The sequence below is a fragment of the Lissotriton vulgaris genome, chromosome 5 (assembly GCF_964263255.1).
Source record: "Lissotriton vulgaris chromosome 5, aLisVul1.2, whole genome shotgun sequence".
Lineage (NCBI taxonomy): Eukaryota > Metazoa > Chordata > Amphibia > Caudata > Salamandridae > Lissotriton > Lissotriton vulgaris.
Window position 1 is genome coordinate 34,039,634 of NC_141693.1, and position 12,834 is coordinate 34,052,467.

The following is a 12,834-nucleotide window of genomic DNA, read 5'->3' on the forward strand; positions in this document are numbered from 1 at the left end:
ACTTATCCTTTTTCCGGTGATTTGTAATGATGCTTGGGATGAATCTGCCGTTCCATTTGTTATGAGTCATGGTTTGGGCCTGGTCCTTTTCAAGCAAGAACATGTTTAAATCGCCTGACACAACCAGCCCTGCCTGTGGGTAGACAGATTGCATAGATTTGATGAAGGCTTTGAGAATCAAAATCTTTTCCACTTTGTTCCTAGAGTCTGGATGTAAATATATGTTACAGATTATCATTGGCGAGGAATTTTGCGCACTCTGTGTGCTTTTGCAGGGGTCTTTCTTTATATCAAGTTTAATGCACTGGATCCATTGTTGTCCTGTGTCAATGGTGAGGGGAGTCCAAACAATGCTAGTCTTGAGGTAGATGGATAAGCCTCCGGCTGCCCTTCCCGAGGGGCCTCTTTTAATCGCTTGTAGTTGAACTTCCTGAAAACCATCTATGTGCTGGGGAGCCGTTGACCAGGTTTCTTGAAGTAGAATGATGTCAAAGTCTTTTAAAAATGCCATTAATTCTACGTCATTAGTTTTGCCCCCCAGACCGTTGATATTCCACGAACAGGCTCTCAGAGTCGGTTTTCACGCTTCCTCCATCCTTGCCAATGATATGTTTCGTGTTGGGGCTAGGATTGTCCGTCCCTCTTTGGACCCCCCTAGCTGGCCTTGATGTGTTATGCGGAGGTTGGCCCATCCCCCCTTGTTCGTGTCTGTGCCCCCGACGGCCCCCCGGAGAAGTCCACCTTCTGGTTTTGGTCTTTCTTCCGCAGATATTGATAAAGGGCCCGGATATCTTTCTGGCGCCACTGGCCTAATTTCAATTCCCCAGTTGACAAACTCTTCTCTGTATCGCCAGACTTCTTTGGCTATTTCGGGGTCGTTCCATGTGGCCACTGTCATTTCTTTCCCGTTTGAGTTAGGAATTATTCTGAATTCAATGCTTTCTATGTGATTTGTATTCACATGCTTTAGCGTCTCGAATAAGTTAATGAGTTTTAATATGGCACTCCGATTTAAGATATCATGGTTTCCCCTTGAATTGTAATGTGGTATTATTTCGAGTGTGATTGAGCCCGCTGGATAGCTTGCGTCTTGCCTCTCATTGTGCTTTAAAGGGCAGGTTTGGTTGTTGGATTTTACTGGTCTGGCTCGGGTGCCCTGCTTTCGGTCGATCAGCTCAGTTTCCGGCGTATTTTCAACGACCGCCTGCTGAGGTCTTAGGCCCACCGGAACATGTGAAATCAGTCTCTGTTGTTGCTCGGTTGATGGGAGATTATTTTTATTTTTAAGGGCCGGCTCAATATCACAAATCGTCTGCTGTGGTTTTTGGCCCACCGGGGCTAGTGGAGCAAGTCTCTGCTGTTGCCCAATGCTGGGGGGGGTAGTCTTTTGGTACCTGTACCATTTTCGGGAAATAATGCAAAATGTTTTTCTGTGCTACCTGCGGCTTCTGAGGGGGAGAGCCGACCACCGATTGCCTAGTTATTTGAGCTTGTATTGAATTTAAGGTATTTGAATTCTTTGTTTCGGCTGTTACATTGACTTCCTGATGCGGAGTCACTAGAGGGGCCGCCTGCCCACAGTCCACATTCTCTTCCTGTTCCGCGTTAAGCATGTCCTTATTGCTCGGTCCTTGCGATGACGTTCTTATAATTAAGGTTGGCTTGATGTATCTAGTAGCATCTTTTTTCCCCTGTGCCTTATTATGTCTTGCTTTCCTTAGTCTCTTACGTTCACGTTTTGACAGCGGCATGTTTTGTTTTATTTGCCCCTTTGATGTTGTCCCCGGTTCTTCTCTGGGTGGATTTTCCAATTCAACCATAGATCTATTTGTTTGGTGCCCATTTATTTGCGATGGCCAGGGGACTTCTTTTCCTGAGTGAGCTAGGATCGGAATATCTTTTTGATGTAGTGTGATGGCTTCAGTAGTTGTAGTCTGTTTGACTGAGACAGAGGAACAGGGCGGTGGCTACCTTCTATTTCATCCGCCATCAAATCCTCCCTGGATGTAATGGCGTTGCTGATTGAGCTTGTCAAGTTTCCGGGCGAGCTTTCAATCCCTGGAATTTCAGATGAATTATGGGGATTGTTTGGTTTGCTTTGTATCTCTGCCAGGATGTCAGTTAGGATGACCGGTAAGACTTTAAGCTGATTCATTGTATCAGAGCACTGACATTCATGATACGTTGTGCGCTGGCCTTTCTGGACTCGTTCAATAAAGGAATTTAACTCGAGAATCTTATTGTCAATGCCCACGACATGTGAGGCCAAAATTTGCAAGATATCTATCTGTAATTCCAGCTTTTCTGAGTGTTGGAGTAAGGCTGCGGATATAGTTTCCATCATATTTATGAACGGTGGCCACAGCTGTGCGTGCACTGGTAGGCTGTTATCTGCTTGATATTCTCTGATAAAGTGGCCCAGTACCAATTGGTAAATGCACCTAAGGTACATGCTTGTCAATTTAGTGAGAGAACAGCTAGGCTGTGGGTCTGATTAGCAGGCCCACAGCCAGGGAAAGTCGTAAACCAGTGAAGCAAAAAGCAAAAATCTGGGGGTGACCATAGGATTGCAGACCCTACTCTCCTACAACGAGCTGAGCTCGTCATCAGCATCGAAGGGGTTAAACATTCAATGCAAGGTGTAGTGACAGATGTATGTCACCAAGCACCTGGGATAGTGGTGATAACATGTAACCAAGATTTTGGAAAACATGGAACGCAGTGTCATGAGGAATGCTGCTGCAAAAAGTTCTTACCAATTTAAACAAAGCTCAGAAGTGATATTGTTTGTATGTGCAGTGATTCAGCTAAGTTTATATAAATGTTGTGTGATGACTTGTCAACATAGATACTTGAGCTGAAGTGCTTCCCTGTAAGAGAGCCTTGCCACTTGTTAGATGGTATGCTGAAAGCATCTTTACAATCTTCAGAGTTAATGAAGAATGCGATTGAATTTTAGTCCATTCTGGTGCACTGTTTCGTTATGCATTGGAACTAAAACAGAAATCCTTCTCATTTTGTGCTCTGTGTGACATCAAAGAAAGAGTCATCCCAACTGTGTCATTTAGCTGGTGGTTCTCAGTCCTAGAGGCCATGAATGCTATATTATCCACGTGGCAACCGTTTACAGAGGTTTGCTTAGTGATGATGCCAAAGGCAAGAAATTTGAGTATCTTCGGTCGCATATTGAAATTAATGCAATCTTAGATTCTAACAGGAAAACATGACTGGTGGTGGACATAATTAAAAAAAGCTTGAGTCTGAAAACACGCTTGTCTACCAAGTGTTCAGTGTAATTGGTGTAGATGTGAAACATCTCCTTGAGAGTAGACTGGACGACACTTTGAGCGACTTTGGCCCTGCGACATGTTCCATGTTAGAGTGCTTGCCACTTGGTAAGCAAAGAATGATGAGGGGCAATTCAGGAAATGTTATTTTGCATTGTATGAGAAATGGCTTGCCAATGATGCATAGAAATGTCCCTTCACCAACCACGGCATTTGAAGTCGATGAAGCCTCGCTGTGGTACTCTGCACAATGTTTAGATCCCTTCCATAAAGGGGAATTTTCTCTAGGTCTTTCAAAAGTGCTGCTTCATTTTTGAACGCTTCAATAACTCAGGAGGGCATATGCGTCCATTTCAACGCATTTGTTGTAGAACCTTTCCCAGAGAATTGAAATCTTCAGGTGCACCAGTATTGGCATGGAAAGCTACGTCAGTGGCCAGAGTTAGCAGATTGTGTACTGGTTGTTTTGGCGTTGCCCATCTCAAGTGCCAATGCTGAGAGGGCCTCATCACAGATATAACTTTACATGGGAAGGAAACTCACAGAAGAATTTTGGTATGGGGTACTATAATAAATTTGATTTGTAAAAAATTATTTGGACCTCATATACACTCTACATATATGATCTATATACCATGCAGAAAGCAATAATAAAAGCAAAACGTTCCATAAAAACCGGAAAAACACTGTTTCTAATGGTAAGAAAATGTGAAACCACTGTTTTTTAAGGTATTCAAATCCCTTGAAAATACTGAAAAAATCCCACCAGAATTTCCCCAAAATAGAAACTGAAAACAGGAAAGCCTATCCATTCCCTTTCAGACATGGGTTTGTGACATGGTCTGGATTTCATATGCACTTCAAGAAAGACCACTCAAGGCAACTGGAGCACCGTCAAGAGAACAGAGCAAGTGCTCTGAGGTCATGGGGGCATCCTAGAGGAATGGATCAAGAACTATTGTGTACTGAGGCGCTTAGACCAGCAAGGAGCCTCCTGCTGTGGTACCCAAGAGTCCCACTCACCAGTAAAAGGAGTAGGCTCCCCATATATGGTACAGATTCAGTCTCTGAGAACCAAAAGATGGCAGTGCAGACTGCCCGGCAACTAACCTCTGAAGGTTATCTTCCAATACCCTGAGCTTTTCATGAACCTGCTTAGTTACATAAACAATATATAAATTGTACTAAATAAGTCACAGTGGGGCGTGGCCAAGAGTGTTAAGATGGCGGTCGCACTCTAAGAGAGCTCCGGACCCCTTCGTCATCTGCTTGTGATCAGCCAACTCTCTGGCAGCGAGCCACATAAACAGTCTGACCGGGAGAAATAGGGCAACTTGTTCGGACCCTGGCGGTAGGAGCAGGACACTCCCAATACTTCTGTGGCGACTGCTGAGACAGACCCGAGCGACGCGGAGAGATGATGACGGCACACTGACGAGACTCACCCAGAAGACGCGATGACCCCTCGGCGAGTTTCCTCGAAGATCCGGAATGGTCGGATTAGTGGAGCTGTGTCCTGTGTGTTGCTGGCTGGAGGAGGGAAGACAGCCTCTCGGCCCGAGCATCGGCGGTGCGCCAGGCAGGACACCCCCCCCCCCGTAGGCCCGATCTGGTTGGCTGTACTCCCACTGCTGCGGAGCACGCCCGAGCCGGCTTGCATGGCGGTTTGTGACGACATGGCTGACGGGCCTGGAGAGACCCACTGAGTCCTGCATGAGCCGGCGAGCTCAGGAGGGCCTGCGGTGCATCCAGTGTGTGCAAAACATCTCTCCCTCTGCCGATGGCCTGGGCTCAGCGGCTAAGTTCAGGAGCCCTCCAGACAGGCTGAGAAGAGACAGCCCCACACACTGAACAGGAGTGGCCAGGTTAGTGGTGTTGTTACCTGGATTGTTGAAGGGGGAGGGAAGAGGGCCACTCGGCCGACGTATTAGCGGGCGTGGTGCCCCCTGCGGAACTGGTCTGAGCAGCAGGGCTTACCCTGCCACAGGTCACACCCGACCTGGCCTACACTGCTGCCTGAGGCCCGGGGGAAAGACCGCGGAGCCCCAGTGAAGTTTGCACAAGTCAGGGTATGGGGTCAGGCATGCAGAGCACCTCGCCTGTTCATAACATCTCTCCCTCCTCTAAGGGGCTGAGCCCGCCGGCTAAGTTGAAGAGCCGTCAGACAAGTGGAAGAGAGGGGCCCCCGCATGGAAATGGAGTAACCAGATCGGTGGAGCTGTCCCCTGACCTGGTGGCTGGGTGGGAGGGGGCACACTCGGCCCACGGATCGGTGGTGGGACACGCGAGGCTACCCTGTGAAATCAGACTGATCAGTTGAACTCCTGTTGCCATACGCCACATCTGGTACAGCCTTCACTGCTGCCTCCATTCCGGTGGGGGGGGGGAAAGGCTTAGAGAGGCCCACTGAAGGTTGCATGAACCGGCAACTTGGGAAGGCCTGTGGTACATCTGGAACGTAAATAGTATCTCTCCCTCCTCTATCAGGCTGGACCTATTGGTTAATTTGTATGGGCCCCCATACCAGAGGAGGTGAGGCAGTCTCAGGCCTTCAGCTCTTACACTGCTACTATTGGAGGCGGCTCTCCCTCAGGCGGGCTGGAGGCGCAGTTGAACCAGACAGGCCGTACAGCTCCACCCTGTCCATCCTAGGGCCCTGAAGGACGAGAAGAGGGCAGGCGAGAGTGAGGGAGGAGGTGTCCTTGACATCCTAACACTAGGCCTTCAGAAAGTCAACAGGAAAGGTTCCCTGGGAGTAGCCAAGTTACCCTACCCCTGACACGGAGCACCCCCAGCTTCTACCGGATATGGGTAAGGCTAAAGGGGCGAACCGCCCCAAACTCAAACCCGTATGGAACAGTATACCACTAGCAGAACCAGTGCCGCTGAGGACGCCCTAGTCGGGGCCCCCTCCTTGAAGGAATCTGGAAGCTATACGATATTTACAAGACTCTGTGGAGGAGAAAATAGGGAAGTGCGAGTCGACATGGCCCTTATACGACAAGACCTCCGCAATGCTACAGCTGCATAACAGAAGCCAAATCCGGTCTTTCTACAGTGGAAGATGATGTACTCCACCTGAAAGAACAGGTCACATGACTCCTGGTCCACACGAAGGAACTACACAGATGCACTGAGGATGCAAAGAATCGTTCACATTGTAACAACCTCCGATTAGTAGGCATCCCTGAAAGACCAGAACCCACACAAGTAGCAGCCTTCGTGGAGACCTGGATCAGACCCTGGATGGCAGTTGACGGCCTCTCAGCATGGTTTGTCGTGGAGCGGGCCATCGAGCTCTTGCACTCAAACCACCACCTGGAGCCCCACACATTCGCAACATCAAGGATAAGAGATACTATCCGGCAGGCAGCCCGCTCCCAAGCAAACTTGACATATCAGGGCAACAAAGTCATGGTCTTCCCAGACTATACCAGAGAAGTCCAGGTGCAGCAGAGATCATACATCGCGGTCAAGCAGACGCTGCGAGCCCTCAACCTTCAATACAGACTAATTTCTGGCTCGTCTCAACGTCGTCTTGCAAAATAAAACTCACTTCTTTGACACCCCGGAAGCGGCATGGACTTGGGTGACCGAGGAGGACTCTGTCCTTGCATGGCTGCCTCTCCTCCCGCACCCCACCCGGGATCTACAATAACAAAAGGTTCTAGACCCGATAGTCAGTGCACCAGCTCCTGCAGAAGACAACACCCGCTGGGTGGTATCCTCCTCACCCAATGACACCACACAAAGCTCCAACGGCCTGTCCAAGCTCCTCGAATCCTCGAGCCATTTGCAAGACTTTAAACACTGAGGCTACATCATCTGGTAGGGAATCCCGCACGCCTCAGGTTATGGGGGTCTGAGGATACTGACCGCTCTTGGAGCTTGCGATTTAACGAAGACTCGGTTGGTTGGGGGGGTGCAAACTCAAGTTCCTATTGTTGTTTAAGTTCTTACACTTAATTGCACCACTTGGCACGATACGTTTGGGTCGCACACACAAGTTACCCCTTTGATACCATGATGCGCTCCCAGATATCCCATGTCCGGGGAATCCCAGGCAGCTAACAAACACACATGGACACCTCCTCTCACCTACACCCGGCCAACATGTCTATATCATATGACGACGGGGAGCCCCTACGAGGCCTTTCCTGGAATGCCAATGGGCTCCTAGATAAGATTAAGCTTGCAGCGGTCCTAAAATATTCACAAAAATCCACCCCAGATGTCCTCTTGCTCCATGAGAAACATGTCCTGGGAGACCACTGTACCTTTCTCGAGCGCCAGGGCTATGATAGGGTCGGTCACTCCGAGGCTCCCAATGGGTGGCGATTCTTCTGCGCCGCTCCTCCCTTCACAATTGCCCGTGAGATTAGAGACCCTCACTTTATCTGCCTCCGGAAACACTCGAGTACACCCTCTGAGACGTTGGAGACCTCTGGTCTTCCCTTCCACCGGGTCAGACTGTGCTTGGGGTCGACTTCAATGCGGTCCTCGGTCCCACCACCGATGCAACCGGGATACCCTCCCCCCCACAGCAGACTGGGTGCTAAACGCCTTACAGACTGAGATCCCGCCTAGGACTATTTGATGGATGGCGAATATGGAATCCCAGAACACTCCAGTACACCAACAGCTCTGAAGCACATCACACACATTCCCGCTTTGACTTAATATTTATGCCTGCCCCTGACTGTCGCATAGTCACTGCTATTCAAATCCTTGCTCAGGGTATAATCGACCACTCTCCCCATCCACTTGGTATAGGAGGCCATACAGGCATTGCACACCAGATTGCCTGGTTTCTCCAGGACACGGACTATAAACAGGCTGAAGAGGAAACACTCGAGCAATATTTCCAGTGCACTATGGGCGGCAGGCAAGGCGACTATAAGGGGCTACGTCAAATCCTACCATAAGCGCAAACGTATGAAACAAGAACAGCACCTTTCCCAATAAGAACTCAAAGCTCTTCGCCTGGAGCAGAGGGCAGTCCTGGCGAACGACGAAGCTGACGGTCGTCAACTCGAACAACTGCGAGAAGAAATAGGACACCTATCACTTGAGTCTGCTAAGCAGATGTGAAGGTCCTCTGTTGTGCTGGTCTATGGGTTGGGCGCTACGAATGGGAAGCTGCTTCACTGGTTTGCGTCTCGCCCTCTCGCTAATAGAATTGCCCCAGAGATTCTTGACATGGAAGGGCACACATATCGCACTCCGCAACTATCGCACAGGTCTTTGCTGGCTATTACACATCCCTTTATTCATTAGATCAACGACCTGACCTAGAATCCATCCACCAATTCCTACAAGACATTCCCCTTCTGTGACTGACTGATCCGGAGACACGCTGACAGGACAGCCAGTCACCTTACAGGAGGTTGCGGAGGCAGTCTCATCTATAGAGTTTGGGAAGACGGCAGGCCCAGACGGCTTCTCAGCTGAATATTATACAGCATTTAGGGAGACTTTAGTGCTACGTCTCCATGCTGAGGAAGCGGTGGAGACAGGCACCTTCCCACCCGAAACAGATATGGCGATGGTAGTGGTCATCCCCAAAACACCCCACCTTCTGCATCATGTTCAGACTATCGGCCTACCTCTCTGATCACCACAGAAGTCAAAATATACGCTACTATCCTAGCCACGCGCCTCAAACCAACACTCGCCAGTTTTATGCACCCCGACCAGCATGGCTTCATGCCCCGCCGCAGCATGAGGCATTGCTTGCGACGCCTATATGTGGCCATGGCCCATCACCAGCTCCACTCCCCTTTTTTAATCGATCGATTTTGAAAAAGCCTTCAATACGGTTGATTGGCAGTACCTGGGGAGTGTGCTGAATGTAGCGGGATGAGGCCCGTATTTCCAAAAACTTGTGCAAGTACTTTAGTCCAACCATTCGGCTCGGGTCCTGATAAATGGTGCAGTCTCAGATGTTTTTCCAATTCGTCGGCGAATGAGACAGGGCTGCCCATTGTCTCCCCTCCTCTTTGCCCTGGCAATAGAACTGTTCGCCCGGCTCATCAAATGTGACGCACAACTGCAGGGCTGGCACTGGCAGGGATCATACGAGAACCGCATCGTATTCTATGCAGACAACATCCTGCTTTTCCTTGCAGATCCGGTCCTGTTTGCCTCCAGATTCTCCAATTATATGGGGCTGCATCTGGCCTGCACCTAAATCCTGCCAAATCAACGCTAATACCCCTTCATGCATCACAAGACTGTGTGGACTGGCAAACAGATATCCCCATATGACGCCTCCCTTTAAATACCTAGGAATCTGGGCGGCGCTCCCCCCAGAACTTATCTGGTCACTCAATCTCACCCCTCTGATCAAGAGAACGAAGGAAGACCTTCGTAGGTGGCACCCCCACCCCTGAATCCTTTGGGGAAAATTGCCCTGTTCAAAATGATGGTGCTTCCTCAGTTCATTTACATACTTTAAAACCTCCCTCTTCATCTCTCACAACAATGGTTCCAAGAATTAGATAAAATGACCACAGCTTTTCTTTGGGGAAACTCCAGACTACATATGGTTCTTACAGACTGCCAACAAGCCCCATACGACAGAGGGATGGAGAGGACAAATCTCTTCTTGTATTACATTGCCACCCGTCTCCTGGTGATACATTGCTGGTTCCCTGGTGGTGGACCGACCTGGCTTACCAATTGGAGCTTGGAGAATTGGGGTTCTCACAGATCCAGGAGATGCTTTACGGTTCCCCAGTCCCTTCCGGAGGTGACTCGGGCAGGTCTGCTCGCGTGACGCACAGCACTACCTTTTACACAGTGGGATGCAAACCTTACAATGCAGACACCCCTAAGGCACGACACCTGACTGGGAGAGGTGATGGCACTGGAAGGGTTTCAAAGACAGAACCCGATTGGGATCACACACTTGGGGGATGTGTGGTCGAGGGGACACCTACACTCGTTTCAGGACTTGCAGCACATTTACTTTCTGCGTCCCATTCAATTTTACAGGTATCTGCAACTTCATCATGCCATCACATCCATGTCCCCGCAGGAACCACACCTCCAGAGTTCAGCCCAAATGGAAGCCAAAGTCCTTATGGGTAATCTAGGGAAGGGAGGGATATCCCAAACCTATGGCTCCTTGGTGAATAACTCCCCCGCTGATGGGGGGAGCCTGAGGGACCTGTGGGGGCAGTGGCTAGTTCTCCTGGAGGAAGAGGGTTGGAGAGATGCCCTCTTGGCCCCTGGAGTGATCACTATCTCTGCAAACAAATGGATGGTGGCAGTGGATAATTAGAACAGCCAGCACCTCAGTTATGTTTGCATTACGGTTTAGATAATAACTCTCTCCTTCAAAGCGTGCTGTATGTCTTCATACCGTGCCACCCACAGTACCACACAATATATGCAGAATTCTCCGCATAAATAACTGAAATTTAGAACATAGACAGAGCACAGCAAAGTAAACAGCCGACTTTCCACAATCAGCAAAAGTATTAATACAAAAAATCATGTAGGTAATTTGTTAAGCAAACGATCATCACAGTTGTTCAGTTGTTACAACATTTGCTACAGCTACAGCCGACACGTGTTTCGTCGCCATTCGCAACTTTTTCAAGGCTCCAGTGGCAAGTATAGTCAAAAGACGAAAATCGCATTTGTTCAAGCGGATCAAATCGCACGAGGTCTGGATGAAGTTTGTCCAGATCAATGTAAAAGTCTTTCAAGTGTAGACTGGTACTGGAAAAGCCAAATATGTGCGTCAGTTTTCTTTGTACTACCATTGTGGTCATACTTCCGTGGCAGAATTGTGCACATGAAGCCTGGGTTATTGTCCCACAACCCAGAGAACCAGCTTTTGTTTGGCAGCTCTTTTGAATGAGCAAGCCGTCCCAGATACTGTACGAGATGGAATCATCCAGTTAGGTTGCTTCAAGGAGTCGCAGAGAAAACAGACACCTTTTTCATTGGATTCTAATGAAGCTTTGATGAGATATTGAGCATTGTGTCAACTGACCCTTACTAAGCGGAAAGAGACTAAGGTAGCGCATAGAGACCACATGGCTGTCACCTTCGTCAGCGGGATGTTCCATCTCAAAGAGTCCCCCTCCTCCCCACACGTCGTCCTCTTAGTCCAGGTGAAAGGGAGACCTAGCTGCATGCCAGCTCACCCGCTTTGATTTTACCAGTTGGAATTTTCAAATGTAAGTATGTTAACTAGTATTCAACCAGGGCGTGTTAACCAGTATTCAACTAAAGCATGTTAACTAGTACTCAGAGTTACTGCCTGTGTCCGAGTGCAAGTAATGAGGTGGCAGAAACCCCACCGGGAGCAGCATCTCAGCCCGGGCACTCCACCGGACATTCACTGCACCAGGCGCACAAGAACACTATGACATCACTCACGGTCCGGCTGAGCAGCAGGGCACAGAATACGAAAGAAGGGAAAATACATCAAGAAGAGCAGGATATCACAGTGTTTTGTTCTCCCCATCGCTTGATGTTCAGAATTAGCACAAATCCCCTTCCTTTCTCGATTCTCCCACTCAAGCCTTTTCTTACATGGGATGGTTGCCCATGACCTGGTCAGCTGTACCCTGGAGACCGGTGTCTTTACTGCTGGACGGCTGGCTGGTGAGACGTCCATGACCTGGTGAGACGTCCATGACCTGGTGAGACGTCCATGACCTGGTCAGCTGTACTCTGGAGACCGGTGTCTTTACTGCTGGACCGCTGGCTGGTGAGACGTCCATGACCTGGCGAGACGTCCATGACCTGGTCAGCTGTACTCTGGAGACCCGTGTCTTTACTGCTGGACAGACGGCTGGTGAGTCGTCATTGACCTGGTCAGCTGTACTCTGGAGACCGGTGTCTTTACTGCTGGACAGACGGCTGGTGAGGCGTCATTGACCTGGTCAGCTGTACCCTGGAGACCAGTGTCTTTACTGCTGGACAGACGGCTGGTGAGACGTCCATGACCTGGTCAGCTGTACCCTGGAGACCAGTGTCTTTACTGCTGGACCGCTGGCTGGTGAGACGTCCAGGACCTGGTGAGACGTCCATGACCTGGTCAGCTGTACTCTGGAGACCAGTGTCTTTACTGCTGGACAGACGGCTGGTGAGACGTCCATGACCTGGTCAGCTGTACCCTGGAGACCAGTGTCTTTACTGCTGGACGGCTGGCTGGTGAGACGTCCATGACCTGGTGAGACGTCCATGACCTGGTGAGACGTCCATGACCTGGTCAGCTGTACCCTGGAGACCGGTGTCTTTACTGCTGGACCGCTGGCTGGTGAGACGTCCATGACCTGGTCAGCTGTACTCTGGAGACCGGTGTCTTTACTGCTGGACAGACGGCTGGTGAGGAGTCATTGACCTGGTCAGCTGTACCCTGGAGACCAGTGTCTTTACTGCTGGACAGACGGCTGGGGAGACGTCCATGACCTGGTCAGCTGTACCCTGGAGACCGGTGTCTTTACTGCTGGACAGACGGCTGGCTGGCGAGACGTCCAGGACCTGGTGAGACGTCCATGCCCTGGTCAGCAGTACTCTGGAGACC

General features: G+C 49.8%; 1 protein-coding gene across 1 annotated transcript in view; it reads right to left on the reverse strand.

The window, feature by feature from the left end:
• Positions 1-12,834, reverse strand: part of GNL1 (G protein nucleolar 1) — a 154,291-nt gene that overhangs the window by 12,652 nt on the left and 128,805 nt on the right. The gene's annotated exons all lie outside the window — the stretch shown is intronic.